The sequence below is a fragment of the Jaculus jaculus genome, chromosome 10 (genome assembly GCF_020740685.1).
Source record: "Jaculus jaculus isolate mJacJac1 chromosome 10, mJacJac1.mat.Y.cur, whole genome shotgun sequence".
Classification (NCBI taxonomy): Eukaryota; Metazoa; Chordata; class Mammalia; order Rodentia; family Dipodidae; genus Jaculus; species Jaculus jaculus.
Window position 1 is genome coordinate 72745942 of NC_059111.1, and position 14130 is coordinate 72760071.

The following is a 14130-nucleotide window of genomic DNA, read 5'->3' on the forward strand; positions in this document are numbered from 1 at the left end:
GTCAGCACCTTAACTGCTAAGCCATCTCTCCAGCCCTATATTATCATTTTAATAATAGTATTACTTGGTAGATTATTTTATCTTTTATTCATTTGAGAGAAAGAGAAAGAAGCAGAAAGAGAGAGAGAGAGAAAGAAGAAAGAAAGAAAGAAAGAAAGAAAGAAAGAAAGAAAGAAAGAAAGGAAGGAAGAAAGAAAGGAAGGAAGGAGGGAAGGAGGGAAGGAAGGAAGAAAGAAGCAGACAAAGAAAGAGAGGATAGGTACACCAGGGCTTTCTGCCACTGGAGAAGAACTCCAGACACTCGAACCACATTTTTAAAAAAATATTTTTATTTTTATTTATTTATTTGACAGAGGAAGAAGGAGAGAGAGAGAGAGAAAGAGAGAGAATGGGCATGCCAAGATTTCTAGCCACTGCAAACAAACTCTATATACTTGCACACCCTTGTGCATCTGGCTAACGTGAGTCCTGGGGAGTAGAACCTGGGTCCTTTGGCTTTGCAGGAAAATGCCTTAACTGCTAAGCCATCCCTCCAGCCCAGCACAATTTTTGTATCTGGCTTTTTAAAAAAACTTTTTTGTTCATTTTTATTTATTTATTTGAGAGCGGCAGAGAGAGAAAGAGGCAGGTAGAGAGAGAGAGAGAATGGGTGCACCAGGGCCTCCAGCCACTGCAAACAAACTCCAGATGCGTGCACCCCCTTGTGCATCTGGCTAACGTGGGTCCTGGAGAATCGAGCCTCGAACCAGGGTCCTTAGGCCTCAGAGGCAAGAGTTTAACTGCTAAGCCATCTCTTCAGCCCTTGTATCTGGCTTTATGTGGGTACCGGAGCATCAAATTCAAGCTGGCAGGCTTTGCAAACAAGTGTCTTTAAGTGCTAATCCATCTCTCCAGCCCTAGATTTTAATTTTAATATTGAAAACTGATGAGATAAATATTGTGGAAAATGGAATTGATATGCTAATTAAGATTAATACTTAAAAGTGTTTAAATTATTTGTTTATTTATTTATTTTGTGGTGCTGGTGATAACACCCAAGACCTTATTCATAATCGGCAAGCACTCAATAAGTAGTATTGAGTTACATTCTTTCAGCCTTTTTATCTTTCTTCTTTCCTTCCTGCCCTTCTTCCTTCCTGCCTTCCTTTATACTGAGGATTGAACCTAGGGCCTAGCATATGTTTAAGTTTGATTTATTCCCTAAATGTTCATACTTCTCAAAATTTCCACTGATAGTTCCTAGTTTATAGCACCCAAAGTGGATGTGATAACTCTTACTAATTAATCCACTGTGAAAGGTTACTCATTTGAACTTAATTTTCATTTGTTAATTTAACTATTATTAAATATTACCTAAAGGATTTATAACCCAATGACATTTTCAACTCAAAAGAACAGCTTAATAATGGCATTTTTTATCTTGTTTTATCTATTTCTGCATGAAAACTATAACACGTTAGTTTAAGTGTGCTTATTTTCTCTGGCAGTCTTAAACACATAATAAAAAAATCTACTTGATTTTTTAAAATAATGAGTAACAATCATTTTAATTAATCACAATGTGGCTTTTAAAAAGAACTTGGGGCTTAATTAGTGAGAATCTCCTATGTATATTTTCAGACAGAGTCTTCTGTGGGAAGTCACAAACTGGTTATTCATGTTTTGTTTTGTTTTGTTTTTTTCCCAAGTACACTTGTCCTGTTAAGTACTCCCTGGGGGAGGAAGTGAGCCACTTTATACAAAGCTGTCTCACTGGTACTAGGCTAAGGGACTGGAGGAACTAAAAGCTGCCTATGTTCACAGTTAAGGAAAGATTGTCACATTTGGGTAAAAATTTAATATTTATTCTTTTGGAAAACAACAAAGGTGTTCAAAACAAATGGAAATGGGAAATTCACATAGCTGTTTAACAGTGGTTGTTGACTGGTTCATTCAAGCAGTGCTGGCAGGGACTCCTATGGACTCTGTTCTGTTATTGAAGTTGTTTTTTTTTTTTTTGGTCTTTTCAAACCTAAGATTAGAAGATTTCTGAAACATATTGCACATCCCTCATTCTCATCCCTTGCTTCTTTTCATGCAACCACGTGGCCCTAGGGGGGGAAAAAATCACTTGGTCTGACACACAGCTGAATAGCAACCTCAAAAGGAGCCATTTAGGGTCATGTTCTGACAGTGCAAACTTCCATCTCCAACACTGACTTTTATTTCACAGGGAGGAAATTAAAGTGCAACCTTTTTGTTTTTCAAAATATTTGTGTGATTCATGTGAGTCACTTTCTCTGAAAGCTCCTCATTTCTTAAGCTCTGTTTCTTCCTGGCATTGTTCTGCCTTCCACTAGTCACCTTCAAATTTTCTGGGTAGGTTATTCACTATTGGAAATGAAGTGTCACAAAGTGAATTCATTAGCAGTATCCATTCCATCTGCAAAGCTGCAGGTTGTGTTGTAATTTTTCTTTTTATTGCATTGAGTCTACAGTATGGGGAGATACATTTCAGGTGAAATTCAAAGGAATAATTGACTATTATCTGAAGAAGAGGTTCAGAACGTTTCTATCCACTTCTATAGTTCTCAGGATATGGCAGTCGTCAGAGACACTGTGCCAGCAGGGGGTTTGACAGGGCAAAAAGCAGGCCGATTAGGGATGAACTATCACGCACTCGCTCTCCATCCACTATGCCAACCAAGAGGCTGCACCAAAACCTTCTTCAGAAATCAATTTACAGTTTCTGGTCCATAATAACCTAACTTTGAGGTACGGGATAAGTACTCCCTCAGAATTGTCTCATAATAACAATCAAGACTATTGGCCAAGAGAACAGCATCTCAACTGGGAGGACCTGAAGCCTGGGAAGGAGAAGAAGACGTGGAGCTCCTGAGAGAAGAAACCAAGCAAGACAATTCATTAGCTCGTGGCTACATTCAAGAAGTATCACTGGTTCTACAGTAGGAAAGATCAATGCTTGATAAAAGAACGTCTCTCCATATATTTTATCTACATCATCACTTGAATTGGAAAATAAGGCTGGAGGAGCAGCTCAGTGGTAGGGAGATTGTCTGCCATACATTACACTCTGAGTTTCATCCCCAGCACTGAAAATGCATGGACAATAAACTGGAACAACTCTGGCTATGTCAATATCCATAGTTCTAATTATTTCTTAAACTTCTAAGGTCTCAAGTCAAAGTCTGTCTAGATATTATGTACAGATAGCTGGGAAAGAACTACCTATTTTAAACAAAATTATAGTAACAAAGCCTAGGCATAGTGGTGCCCTCCTTTAATCACAGCATGTGGGAACTGAGGAAACAGGATCACCTTGAGTTTTTGAGGACAGCCTGGACTACATATCAAAATCTTGCCTCAAAAATAAATGAACAGGGCTGGAGAGTTGGCTTAGCAGTTAAATGCCCATTCTTTCTCTCTCTCTGTCAAATAAATAAATAAGAATATTTTAAATAAGTAAATAAATGAAAAAAATAAAATTGTAGTGTGGAGAAGGAGCACTTTCAAGAAATTATTATCAAGCTGGAGAGATGGCTCAGTGATTAAAGGTGCTTGCTTGCCAAGTCTGATGACCCAGGTTCCAGTCCCAGTACCCACATAAAGCCTGATGCACAAAGTAAAGCGTGTGCCTGGAGTTCATTTGCAGTGGTTGGAAACCCTGGAATATCCATTTCCACTGCCCCCTTATCTCTATCTCTCTCCAATAAATATAAATAAATATTTCTGTAGAGATGGTTCAGCCATTAAGTTACTTAACTGCAAAGCCTAAGGACCCAGGTTCAATTTCCCAGTACCCATATAAAGCCAGATGTATAAAGTAGCACATGTGTCTGGAATTCATTTGAAGTGTCTAGAGGGTCTAATACACACACTATTTCCTCCATCTCTCAAATAAAAATATTTTTTAAAAACTTCAAAAATAAAAAAATAAAGAAATTGTTATCCTTCACAAAATATATTTTGTTAGGGTATGATTTATATGATAACAATTGTACTCAGGATTATTTTTCAATGACATTAGACAGTTTAATCTTAGATGCCTGAAAGTACCAGCTGTTTTAATTGTTCACCTTGTCCACATTCACAGCATACAGGGACAATATGTTTTCTGTTTAACTTAATACTACTCAGAAACATTTAAATCTCAGATGGATTCAGTCCATCACTAATCTTCACAAGTCCATATGCTAAATTTCCTCATTAGCACAGTGGAAATTGCGAACTGTAGAGGCAAGTGGCTATGGTCAGTGGGTAATCATCAGCTGTAATGTAGACATCTAGGCTTGTGAAGAATTCTCTGAAGTGCCATGTTGCATCCAAAGTTTATGCTGTCTCATCAAAGTGGTTGTTTTGCACTTATCAGGGACAGTGTGTTTTGTGAGAACTGAGGATCTGGCACCACCTGCAGGCACAGTCTGCTTATGTTCCCTGGCACTAGAAGCTGTTTTACAAAAACTGATTCATGAATTACAGAGATAGCTGTTACAATATTTAAAAAAGCACACAAATTTGAGTGCAATCTAGCTTTCCCTCCCTGCTTTCCTACTCTCAAGACATCGTCAGTTACCATTTAACGAGTCCTTTATAGAAGGCAGAGGCAGGAGGATCCTGAGTTTGAGGCTAGCCTAAGGTACATAGTGAGACCCTTACTAAAAAACAAAACTAAGCACTTAAAACACAGTATCACAGCGTGTGAAACCATGTGCTTATATCTACCATAGTCTGGTAGGAGAGCTCCTGCTTAGTCTGCAAGTGAGACACAGCACCTGCATCCTACAGTGCTTTCAAAGGCATATGGGCATCAGAAGACAAAACTGAAGTTCTAGGTCAAATGTTTTAGTATAATATTAATATGTTCATTTTTACATCAATTCAGTTATAAAACATGGTTTTTATTTATTTTTATAGTGAGTGTTGACTCCAGGGCCGCCCACATGTCAACTGTGTGCTTTCCCTCTGAGCTCAATCCTCAGCCCTAATTTTTAATATTTTTAAATAGAGAAGACATGTGAAATCAAATGTGCCTGAGGCCTGCTATAGTCACACTGGTCTCACTTGCAGGCCAGATAATAAATGCTGGAGAACTCCTCAGAGAGACACATACAGTGTGTCTCAGCCCTTGCCATGTACTTAGAACAGCCCAGTGCACATCCGGCTCTCAAATATTGCTCTTTGTATGCTAGTGGCCATCAGTGTGGTTATGAATAATTGTTTTCTTAGTGTGGTTATGAATAATTGTGTGTTGCATGTGAATATTTATGTTCACTGATTTTATTAAAATGTTACATGCTTCTCTCTCTCTTTCTTCCCCTTTCTCTCTGTCAAATAAACAAATAAAAATAAAATAATTTTTAAAAAGGGCTGGAGAGATGGCTTAGTGGTTAAGGCACTTGCCTGCAAAGCCAAAGGACCTTGGCTCGATTTCCCATGGCACATGTAAGCCAGGTGCACAAAGTGGTGCATGTGTCTGGAGTTTACTTGCAGTGGATGGAGGTCTTGGTGCACCCATTCCCTCTCTCTTTCTTTCTCTCTCTCTCTCCCTCTTTCTCTGTCAAATAAATAAATAAAAAGAAAATATTTTTTTTAAATGTCACATGCACATATGAGTAGGATGTCTGGAACCACGTGTCCCATGCGCACATGCAGAGGCTGAGGACAGCCATAGCATGTCCCATTTCATCTCTCATCCTCTTCTTTCCTTGAGACAAGGTCTGTTCCTGCCCATGGATCTAGCAGTGTCTCTGCTCCCCACAGGATTAGCGTGGTGATGTGTGTGGCCGCGCACAGCTGTTTGGTGGGGAATAGAACTCGGTTGTTGCAGTCTGGTTCGCATTGCTGGTAGAAATCACACAACCAAGAGTAGCATCTGGGAAAAAGAGGTTTATTTTGGCTTACAGGCTCGAGGGAAAGCTCCACGATGGCAGGGGAAAATGATGGCATGAGCAGAGGGTGAACATCTCCCCCTGGCCAACATAAGGTGGGTGGACCACAGCAACAGGAGGGTGTGATAAACACTGGCATGGGGAAACTGGCTATAAAGCCTATAAGCCCACCTCCAGGAGGCATTAATTCCCAAATATCCATCAGCTGGGAACCTAGCATTCAGAACACCTAAGTTTATAGGGGACACCTGACTCGGGCCACCACATCGGTCATGCTCATGAGCTAAGTGTTCTTAACAGCTGAGCCATCGCCCCAACTCTGATTTTAATTTATTTAACTCTCATAAAGTGTATGCAGAATTTAGAAATAAATTCTTCAAATTTGTCAACAAGACATACCAAATATAGTAATGCAATAGAAGCCAAATAAGGACATCTACCTATCATAATTTCCTCAGTCGGTTTTAATGTTTCACTTTAGCAATGATTTTATCAATAATGAACATATAAAATTCACATGTTGTACTTTCCATATCATTCTGAGGACTGAAACCAGGGCTTTGTGCATGTTAGAAGACTGATCTATACACCAGACCTATTTGGATATTTGTGTAATCATTTGATGATAGCATTGTAAAAGATGATTTACAATAACCTAAATTTAAACATTAAATTTCCCAGTAGCTTTGTAAAATAAGTAAGGTTTATCCCAACTTTTCAAATGAAGGAACTCAAATGCAGAGAAAGGTGGAGTTCCCTGCACATGTCCACAAACCTGAGAAAAGCAAGAGCCAGGATTCGGAGCTGAACTAGAACCCAAGTACATGTACCTGAGTCCCATCTTAGTTAGGTGTGTCCTATACTCTATTGTTACAGCTCTACTCTTACCGAACCCTCAGTGACACCCACCCGGGCGTATATAAGAGACATGTTCCAAGGCTAAAGAAAATGTGCAAATAATTCTGAAATGTGTGTGCTCCTTTCAAAATGTGTTTGCTTGGTTTTTGTTTGTTTTGTTTTGTCTTTACACAGGTCCTGGTTCTGTAACCCAGGCTGTGTGTGTTAAAACTCACTATGTAGTTCAAGCTGGCTTTGAAACTATGGTGATTCTGCTCTCTTGGCCACCAGAATACTGAGATGACGGGCCGTGCTAATGCACTCAATAATAATCTGGCCCAGTAAGTCAAAGTCTATTATTTTAGCATGCATAGTTAATTCTGCAATGCAAACAGAAAAAGGTAAGTGGGAAGAGATGTTAGAGATACTTTCACAGAGAGATCTCTGACTACTGAAAGACATTAGGTGTTCTTGTTTTCTTTTTTTCTTCTTTTAAAAATAGGTGATACTATTCCATTAGCAAAAGTAAGGGGCATCCTGTCAACCACTGAAATATGTATCATCAGTCATATATCAGATATTAGATTTCTCTGGCCTTGGATGTCTTCATCTAAAAATGAAGTATTTTATAACATAAAATGTCTCTTAAAGTTTGTATGGTTACTATTAATTAGAAACCTTACTACCATGTTCAATCTTTCTAGTTTTCTTTCCTCTAATTAGTATAATTTAATTTCCCTTAATTAATATGCATGTAATTGACCTACTTCCATTCAAGAAGACATTTCTTGTTCTCATAGTGTTCATTTTTTCTTTCTCTTTTTGTTTTTAAATGTTGATGATGTGATTCAACCCAGGGCTTAACACACACTGGTCAAGAGCTCTATCACTGAACTGTAACCAGAGTCTATGTACTAGTGACATCCAAAAATAAAGCACATGACAGACATTGTTCCCATACATGTTGTTGCTTACTTTACATAAATATAAACTGGAAACAAAAGAAAATAACCCATTTCTCTGACATCTAGGGTCCATCTAGAATTACTATGATTTTCTCACAATTAATTAATTTCAGCATCATATGAACTTCTGCATGTGGTGATATCCTGAGAAGTTGCTGTGTTTACAATTGTTCAGGCCTAGATCAGAACATGACCTTCTCTTCTCACACCTCATAAACAGACCTCTCCATCCACCACAAATGCTGCTGCCCTAAGCATGATCCAGTGCCTTGGGATGGTCACTGCTGAAGACCCCAGTTCACCAACAATCATTACTCACAGACATTTTCCTTGCCTAAGACTTTTGAACTAAAAGATTTATTTTCTAACTGTTTGGTGACACTGAATGATGGCCAGGTAGACCCAGTTCTTCACACCGGATCCTGAGAACCATCAACAAAATGAAAAACGGAGACCAAAACCTTTATATAGAAGACAGGGAGACAGAAATCCATGCTGCTTCCAGATTCCCAGTCAACTCAGCTGCCACTCCTCAGGCATGAGTGACATCAGTTAATACTTATGAAATGTTTAAGGACTTTATTATGTTTTCACTGTGAGTATAAACAGCTTAATTAAACATATAAAAAGGACACTTCATTGATTAACATTTTAATTGTAAGCTTGAATTCTTGATATGAATACAGGAAATGCTTATGAAAAAAATGCATGTATTAGCTTAAGAACTTCAGAATAGAATTTTGAGCAATCATAACTTTGTAACCATAAGCAATTACAGGGAAAACAGCTTAACTAGGCTACTGATGAAATTACCATATTATATACTAAGAAAATTTTGCAAAGAGACTGATGCAAAAATTACAATTATGTATAAAGATGGAAACTTAATTCCAATTATTTTTCATTCCAAAACATTATCCATTTTAGTCCATGTAGTGTCACACACCTGTAATCCCAGCAGTTCAGAGGCTGGGATAGGAAGATCTTGAGTTTGAGGCCAGCCTGGGCTACATAACAAGTTTCAGGCCAGTCTGATCTGTGTAGTGAGACCTTATGGCAAAACCCTCAGGAACTCAGGATATATGTTAGTGATAGAACACTTGTTTAACATGTCCAAGGGTTTGGGTTTTATACCCAGTACTAAAAAAACAATAATTTTTTTAACTTATAATATGTTTTTCTTTATAATACTCATATTTTCATAAGATTTTTAGGAATTTAAGTGCACACAACCTATACTGATTTTTTTGGTAACATAAAGTGACACACAACATTCAGAATAGCTAATCAGAAAACCAGACACAATAATCCAGACAACCTGAGTCCACAGCACAACAGTGAGGAACCAAGGTGGAACCTCAGCACTGGTGATATTTGGAAGCCATTTGTAAAGGTAGGAGGGCATATCTACACAAAGCCAGGAACATCGGCCTACACTGGAAGTACTAATCTCACTTTCCCTGTCAGAGCAGGTTATGTGTTAGATGTGCTTGATGTATTCTTGGTCAGCTTTACCATAATCCAAGAAGCTATATTTTGGTGTTGACTATTGATGCTTTGACATTTCTGGAATTACAGGGCCTTTGTATTTTTCTTCTGTCATTTTTGGAAGCAGGGCCTCACTAAGGCCCCAGGCTGACCTGAAACCCATTTCAGACCACAAAGCTCAGCCTCATAGTTGACAATATTAAGGAGCAACTTAACTTAAGGGACTTTGACTTTATTAAATTATATGTGTATTTTAGTCCTCACTCTTGCATAAATACTCTGCACTGGTTTTGGCTTAATATGTATATTGTTCAGTTTAATTTTAGAATTTGCCAGTAATTTTCTCTACCCAGCCTACTAGGATACTTGAGTAGAAAACAAACTCAACACCTAGGGTCACTTCTGCTGTTACTCTAGAAATATAAGAATCACACCTGGCACCTGAAACTCCTACCTTAGAAATGATATAAAGTCAGATTTACATGGCTAAGAATATTGCAGATAACTAGAAAAATCAAGCATTACATTAATTCAAGATGCAAAACTCTCTACATTATAATACAAGAACCCCCCCCCAAATCAAGACAATATAATTACAGCAAAAATTATAAAATCCATCAGAAATGACCTCTAGTGAGATGAATTTAGATGAAATGGCTGACAAAGATTAAAAAAAAATAAAAACAGATTATATCTATGCTCAAAGAAATCAAAGGAATCAAAGTAGGAAACAAACTCCTGAAGGAATCCCAAGAGAACACAGGAAACCAACTTAATGAAACAAGGAGGTCAATACAAGAAATGAGTAAGGAAACAGAAACAATGAAAAATACCAATCAGAAATACTAGGAAAGGAAAACCGAGTAAGTAGAAAACTCTGTAGAAAATCTCACCAGTAAAATGGATCAAGGGAATGACAGAATATCTATATGATAGGACCAGGTGGCACATCTAATACAATCCAACAAATAGAAAGACAAATTAATAGAAAGGCATGAATGGGAATTTTCAAGACATTTGGGACAGAATGAAGAGATACGAATTCAGGGTACAGTAGAAGGAGAAGAATTTCATTCCAAAGGCATAGTAGGTATTTTCAACAAAATGATAGAAGAAAATTTTCCCCAAATAGGGAAAGTGATGTCAGTACAGATATAGGAAGCCTTTAGAATGCCAAACAGACAAAATCAGGAAAGAACCTCACACTGCCATATTATAATTAAACTACAAAGCACACAAACCCAAGAAAATGTATTGAAAGCAGTTAGAGAGAAAAGTCAAGTCATATATAAAGCCAAGCCTATCAGGATAACAGCAGTTTGCTGACCACAAATTTTAAAATCTCTTGGGGCTTGGAATGATGTATTCCAAGTTCTGAAAGATAACACCTGTCAACCAAGATTACTTTATCCAGCAAAGTTAGCTATCCAAATTGATGAATAAATAAGAGAATTCCACAACAAAAACAGGCTTAAGAAATATATATATATGTATATGTATGTGTGTGTGTGTGTGTGTATGTGTGTGTGTGTATATATATATATATATATATATATATATATATATATATATATATATATATATATCTCCACTAAATAAGCTATACAGAAAACACTTGAAGGTATCTTTCATCCTAAAGAGAAAGGAAAGAGCATGCATAAGGAAACAGAAAAAATTGAGCCATACTCAAATCATAGTTAATACAAGGGAGTAAAAGGAAAAGCAAAAAGAACTGCAAAACAAGAATGGCAAGAATAAATGCTCACCTTTCAATAATAACTCTTTAAGTTTTTAAAAAATATTTTATTTTCACTTATTTCTTTGAGAGAGAGAGAAGAAGAAGTAAAGAGAGATAGAGAGGCAGATTGGATGCACCAGGGTCTCCAGCCACTACAAACGAACTCCAGACACATGCACCACTTTGTACATCTGGCTTACATGGGTTCTGGGGAATTGAACCTTGGTTCTTTGGCTTGACAGGCATGCACCCTAACTGCTAAGCCATCTCTCCAGCCCCAATAATAACTCTTAATATCAATAGCCTCAATGCCCCAACCGTAAGACACAGGCTTGCAGACTGGGTCAAAAAACAGGATCGTTCTATTTGTTGCCTCCAAAATCTCACCTTCCCATAAAAGACGGACACTATCTTAGGGTGAAAGGATGGAAACTGGTATTTCAAGCAAATGGGTATAGAAAATAAGCAGGTGCTGCTATCCTAATATCTTACAGGGTAGACTTCAAACCAACAATAGTTAGGAAAGATAAAGAAGGTCACTGTATATTAATTAAAGGAACACTCCTATAGGAGGACATTACAATTCTGAATATGCACCTAACATAGCAGCTCCCAATTTCATCAAACACTATTAGACTTAAGGTCACAGATAACACCAAACACAATTTTAGTAGGTGACTTCAACACCCCACTCTCATCAATTGACGGATCATCCTGGCAAAAAATAAACAGAAAAGTATCTGGATTAAATGAGGTCATAGAACAAATGGGCCTAACATATCTACAGAACATTCCATCTAAATGTTGTAGAATACATAGTCTTTTCAGAAGCACATGGAATGTTCTTTAAAATAAACTATACATTAGGACAGAAAGAAAATCTTTTTTTTTTTCTTTTTTTGGTTTTATGAGGTGGGGTTTCACATTAGCCCAGGCTGACCTGGGACTCCCTATGTAGTCTCAGGATGGCCTTGAACTCAGTGATCCTCCTACCTCCTGAGAGCTGGGATTAAAGGTGTGCAACACCACACCTGGCTCCAAAAAGCAAATCTGAACAAATACAGGGAAATTGAAATAAATCCTTGCACTCTATTTGATCACAATGGGATTAAACCACAAATCAACAGCAAGAAAAACTATAGAGCATACAAAAGTCATGGAAACTAAACTCTACACCACTAAATGATGAGTGGTTCAATGAAGAAATTAAGAAGGAAATTAAAAAAATTGATAGAAGCAAATGATAATGAGAATACAACATACCAAAACTATCAGGACACACTGAAAGCAGTCCTAAGAGGGAAACGTATAGCTTTAAGTGACTATATTAAGAAATTAGAGGAATGCCATGAGTTCGAGGCCACCCTGAGATAACATAGTGAATTCCAAGTCAGCCTAGGCTAGACTGAGACCCTACCAAGAAACAAACAAACAAAAAGAAAAGAAAAAGAAATTAGAGCACTAGGCTATTTCTGCCCCTTTTCATCCACGTGGCATTTAGGCACATTCGGGTAGTAGTCTACACTGGTGTGGTGGCGAGGCTAGTGACCTGCAGCAATGGCAGAGGCTGATGTTAGTTCAAAGGCCTATCTCCTCACAGATACCCACCTCACCAAGAAACTACTGGACTTCCTTCAGCAATTATGTAAGTACAAACAAGTTTCAGAATGGAGCCAATGAAGCCACCAAAGATTTGAACAGGTGTCAGGCACAGACGAGGGCCCCAGACCACTGAGGGTTAAAGTGGGCCTCAGCTGTCTGGCATGACTAAGGACCCCAGGACACAGGAGGTCACAGCTGGCCTAGACCCAGATAACTTTGGATCCCGAGGCTGTCAGGAGTGAGGCCACTCCTTCGCTGCAGCCTGGGACACCTGGACATCCTGATAAGGCTTAGGTTTCACTTTGTCGAGAGGCTTGTGATCTCTTGCCACTTGACTGGCACGACCCTGTATGTTAATGAGGTATCAACCAACAGTCTTCACAAGCCAATCCCTCCATGACCCATACCCCATACCTTTCCCTGACACTACTTATACCATGTGACCCTTTCCCACTCACCTATGATGTCACTACATGCTAATTAGGCATCAGCAGGACCTTTGAACCAACCAATACCCTTATGACACATACCAACCCATACCTCTTCCCGCTCTTTTCAAAGATGCTTATAAACCCATTTCCCTGACAAATAAATGAGCTGTTCTCTGAAGTTGTCTCCTGGGTGTTTCTTCCTGTTGCACTCACAGCTGCTCAAGACCCCATTCCATCATTGCCTGGACACCCTGGTGCTGTGGCTCCAGGATGACCAGGAACCACAAACAGGTGTCTCTCTGAGTTCATTATGATGGCAGCAGAGGCTGAGCCCTTGGAGATCATCCTGCATCTCCCACTGCTGTGTGAGGACAAGAATTTCTTCCAAGCAGGTCCTACACTGAGCCTGTGTGGTCTCCAGGCCTGTCATTGCCTGTTCTGTCCCCATCAAAGAAGGCGCTCAGCTCAGGCACAATATCCAGTCCATTCAGCAGTCTATTGAAAGGCTTTTGCTCTAAGCCTGTGGCCTTGGCTCTTTCCCTGACACTCTCCCCATTGTGTATCATATTGCCTGTGTTAGCACGTAGCATTTTCAAAAGCTCTCTGTTATAAAATATTGTACTACATCTGGCTATTTGTGGGGCGGGGGGTCTTGTGGTTGGTTTACCTTTGTGCCCTTCACCATGTCAGAAGTCTCCCATTCTTTAATTTCCTTTATGAAAAATGAGCAAATGCCCCCAAACAGGCAGAATGTCACCTTACATTAGGAAGAACCAGCAGAAGCCTGACTGAACAAGACACATTGTTACACTTTTCATCTGCTAACTCCTTCTTCTGTGCAGAGCATGATGGGACTAAACATTGAACACTTGGAGTCTCTCTCAGTTGAGGAGGAAGTACATATTTGATGAAGCTGTGTGTCTCATGTTCAAGTGTTGTGACATTCACTGACATACTTCTATGTGCTTTTATATGATGTTTTCACCCCAATCCCTAACTATGCTACCAAGGGTAGCAAAGTAGTAACATACCAAAGGGATGCTCTTCTGCAAGACACTTAGTGGCAGCCGGGGTGGGTTGTATTACAACGGTAAGGAAGTTAGCCTGAGTCTTGAAGAGTCAAGTGTCAAGGATCCGTTGGTATTGTAATAAAGAATTCTAGGAAGACTATGGCATAGTAG

At 38.8% G+C, this 14130-nt stretch overlaps 1 pseudogene; it reads left to right on the forward strand.

Annotated features, from left to right (window-relative positions):
* The first annotated feature begins 12473 nt into the window (after positions 1-12473).
* Positions 12474-13467, forward strand: LOC101594161 (annotated as a pseudogene).
* The last annotated feature ends 663 nt before the right edge of the window (positions 13468-14130 follow it).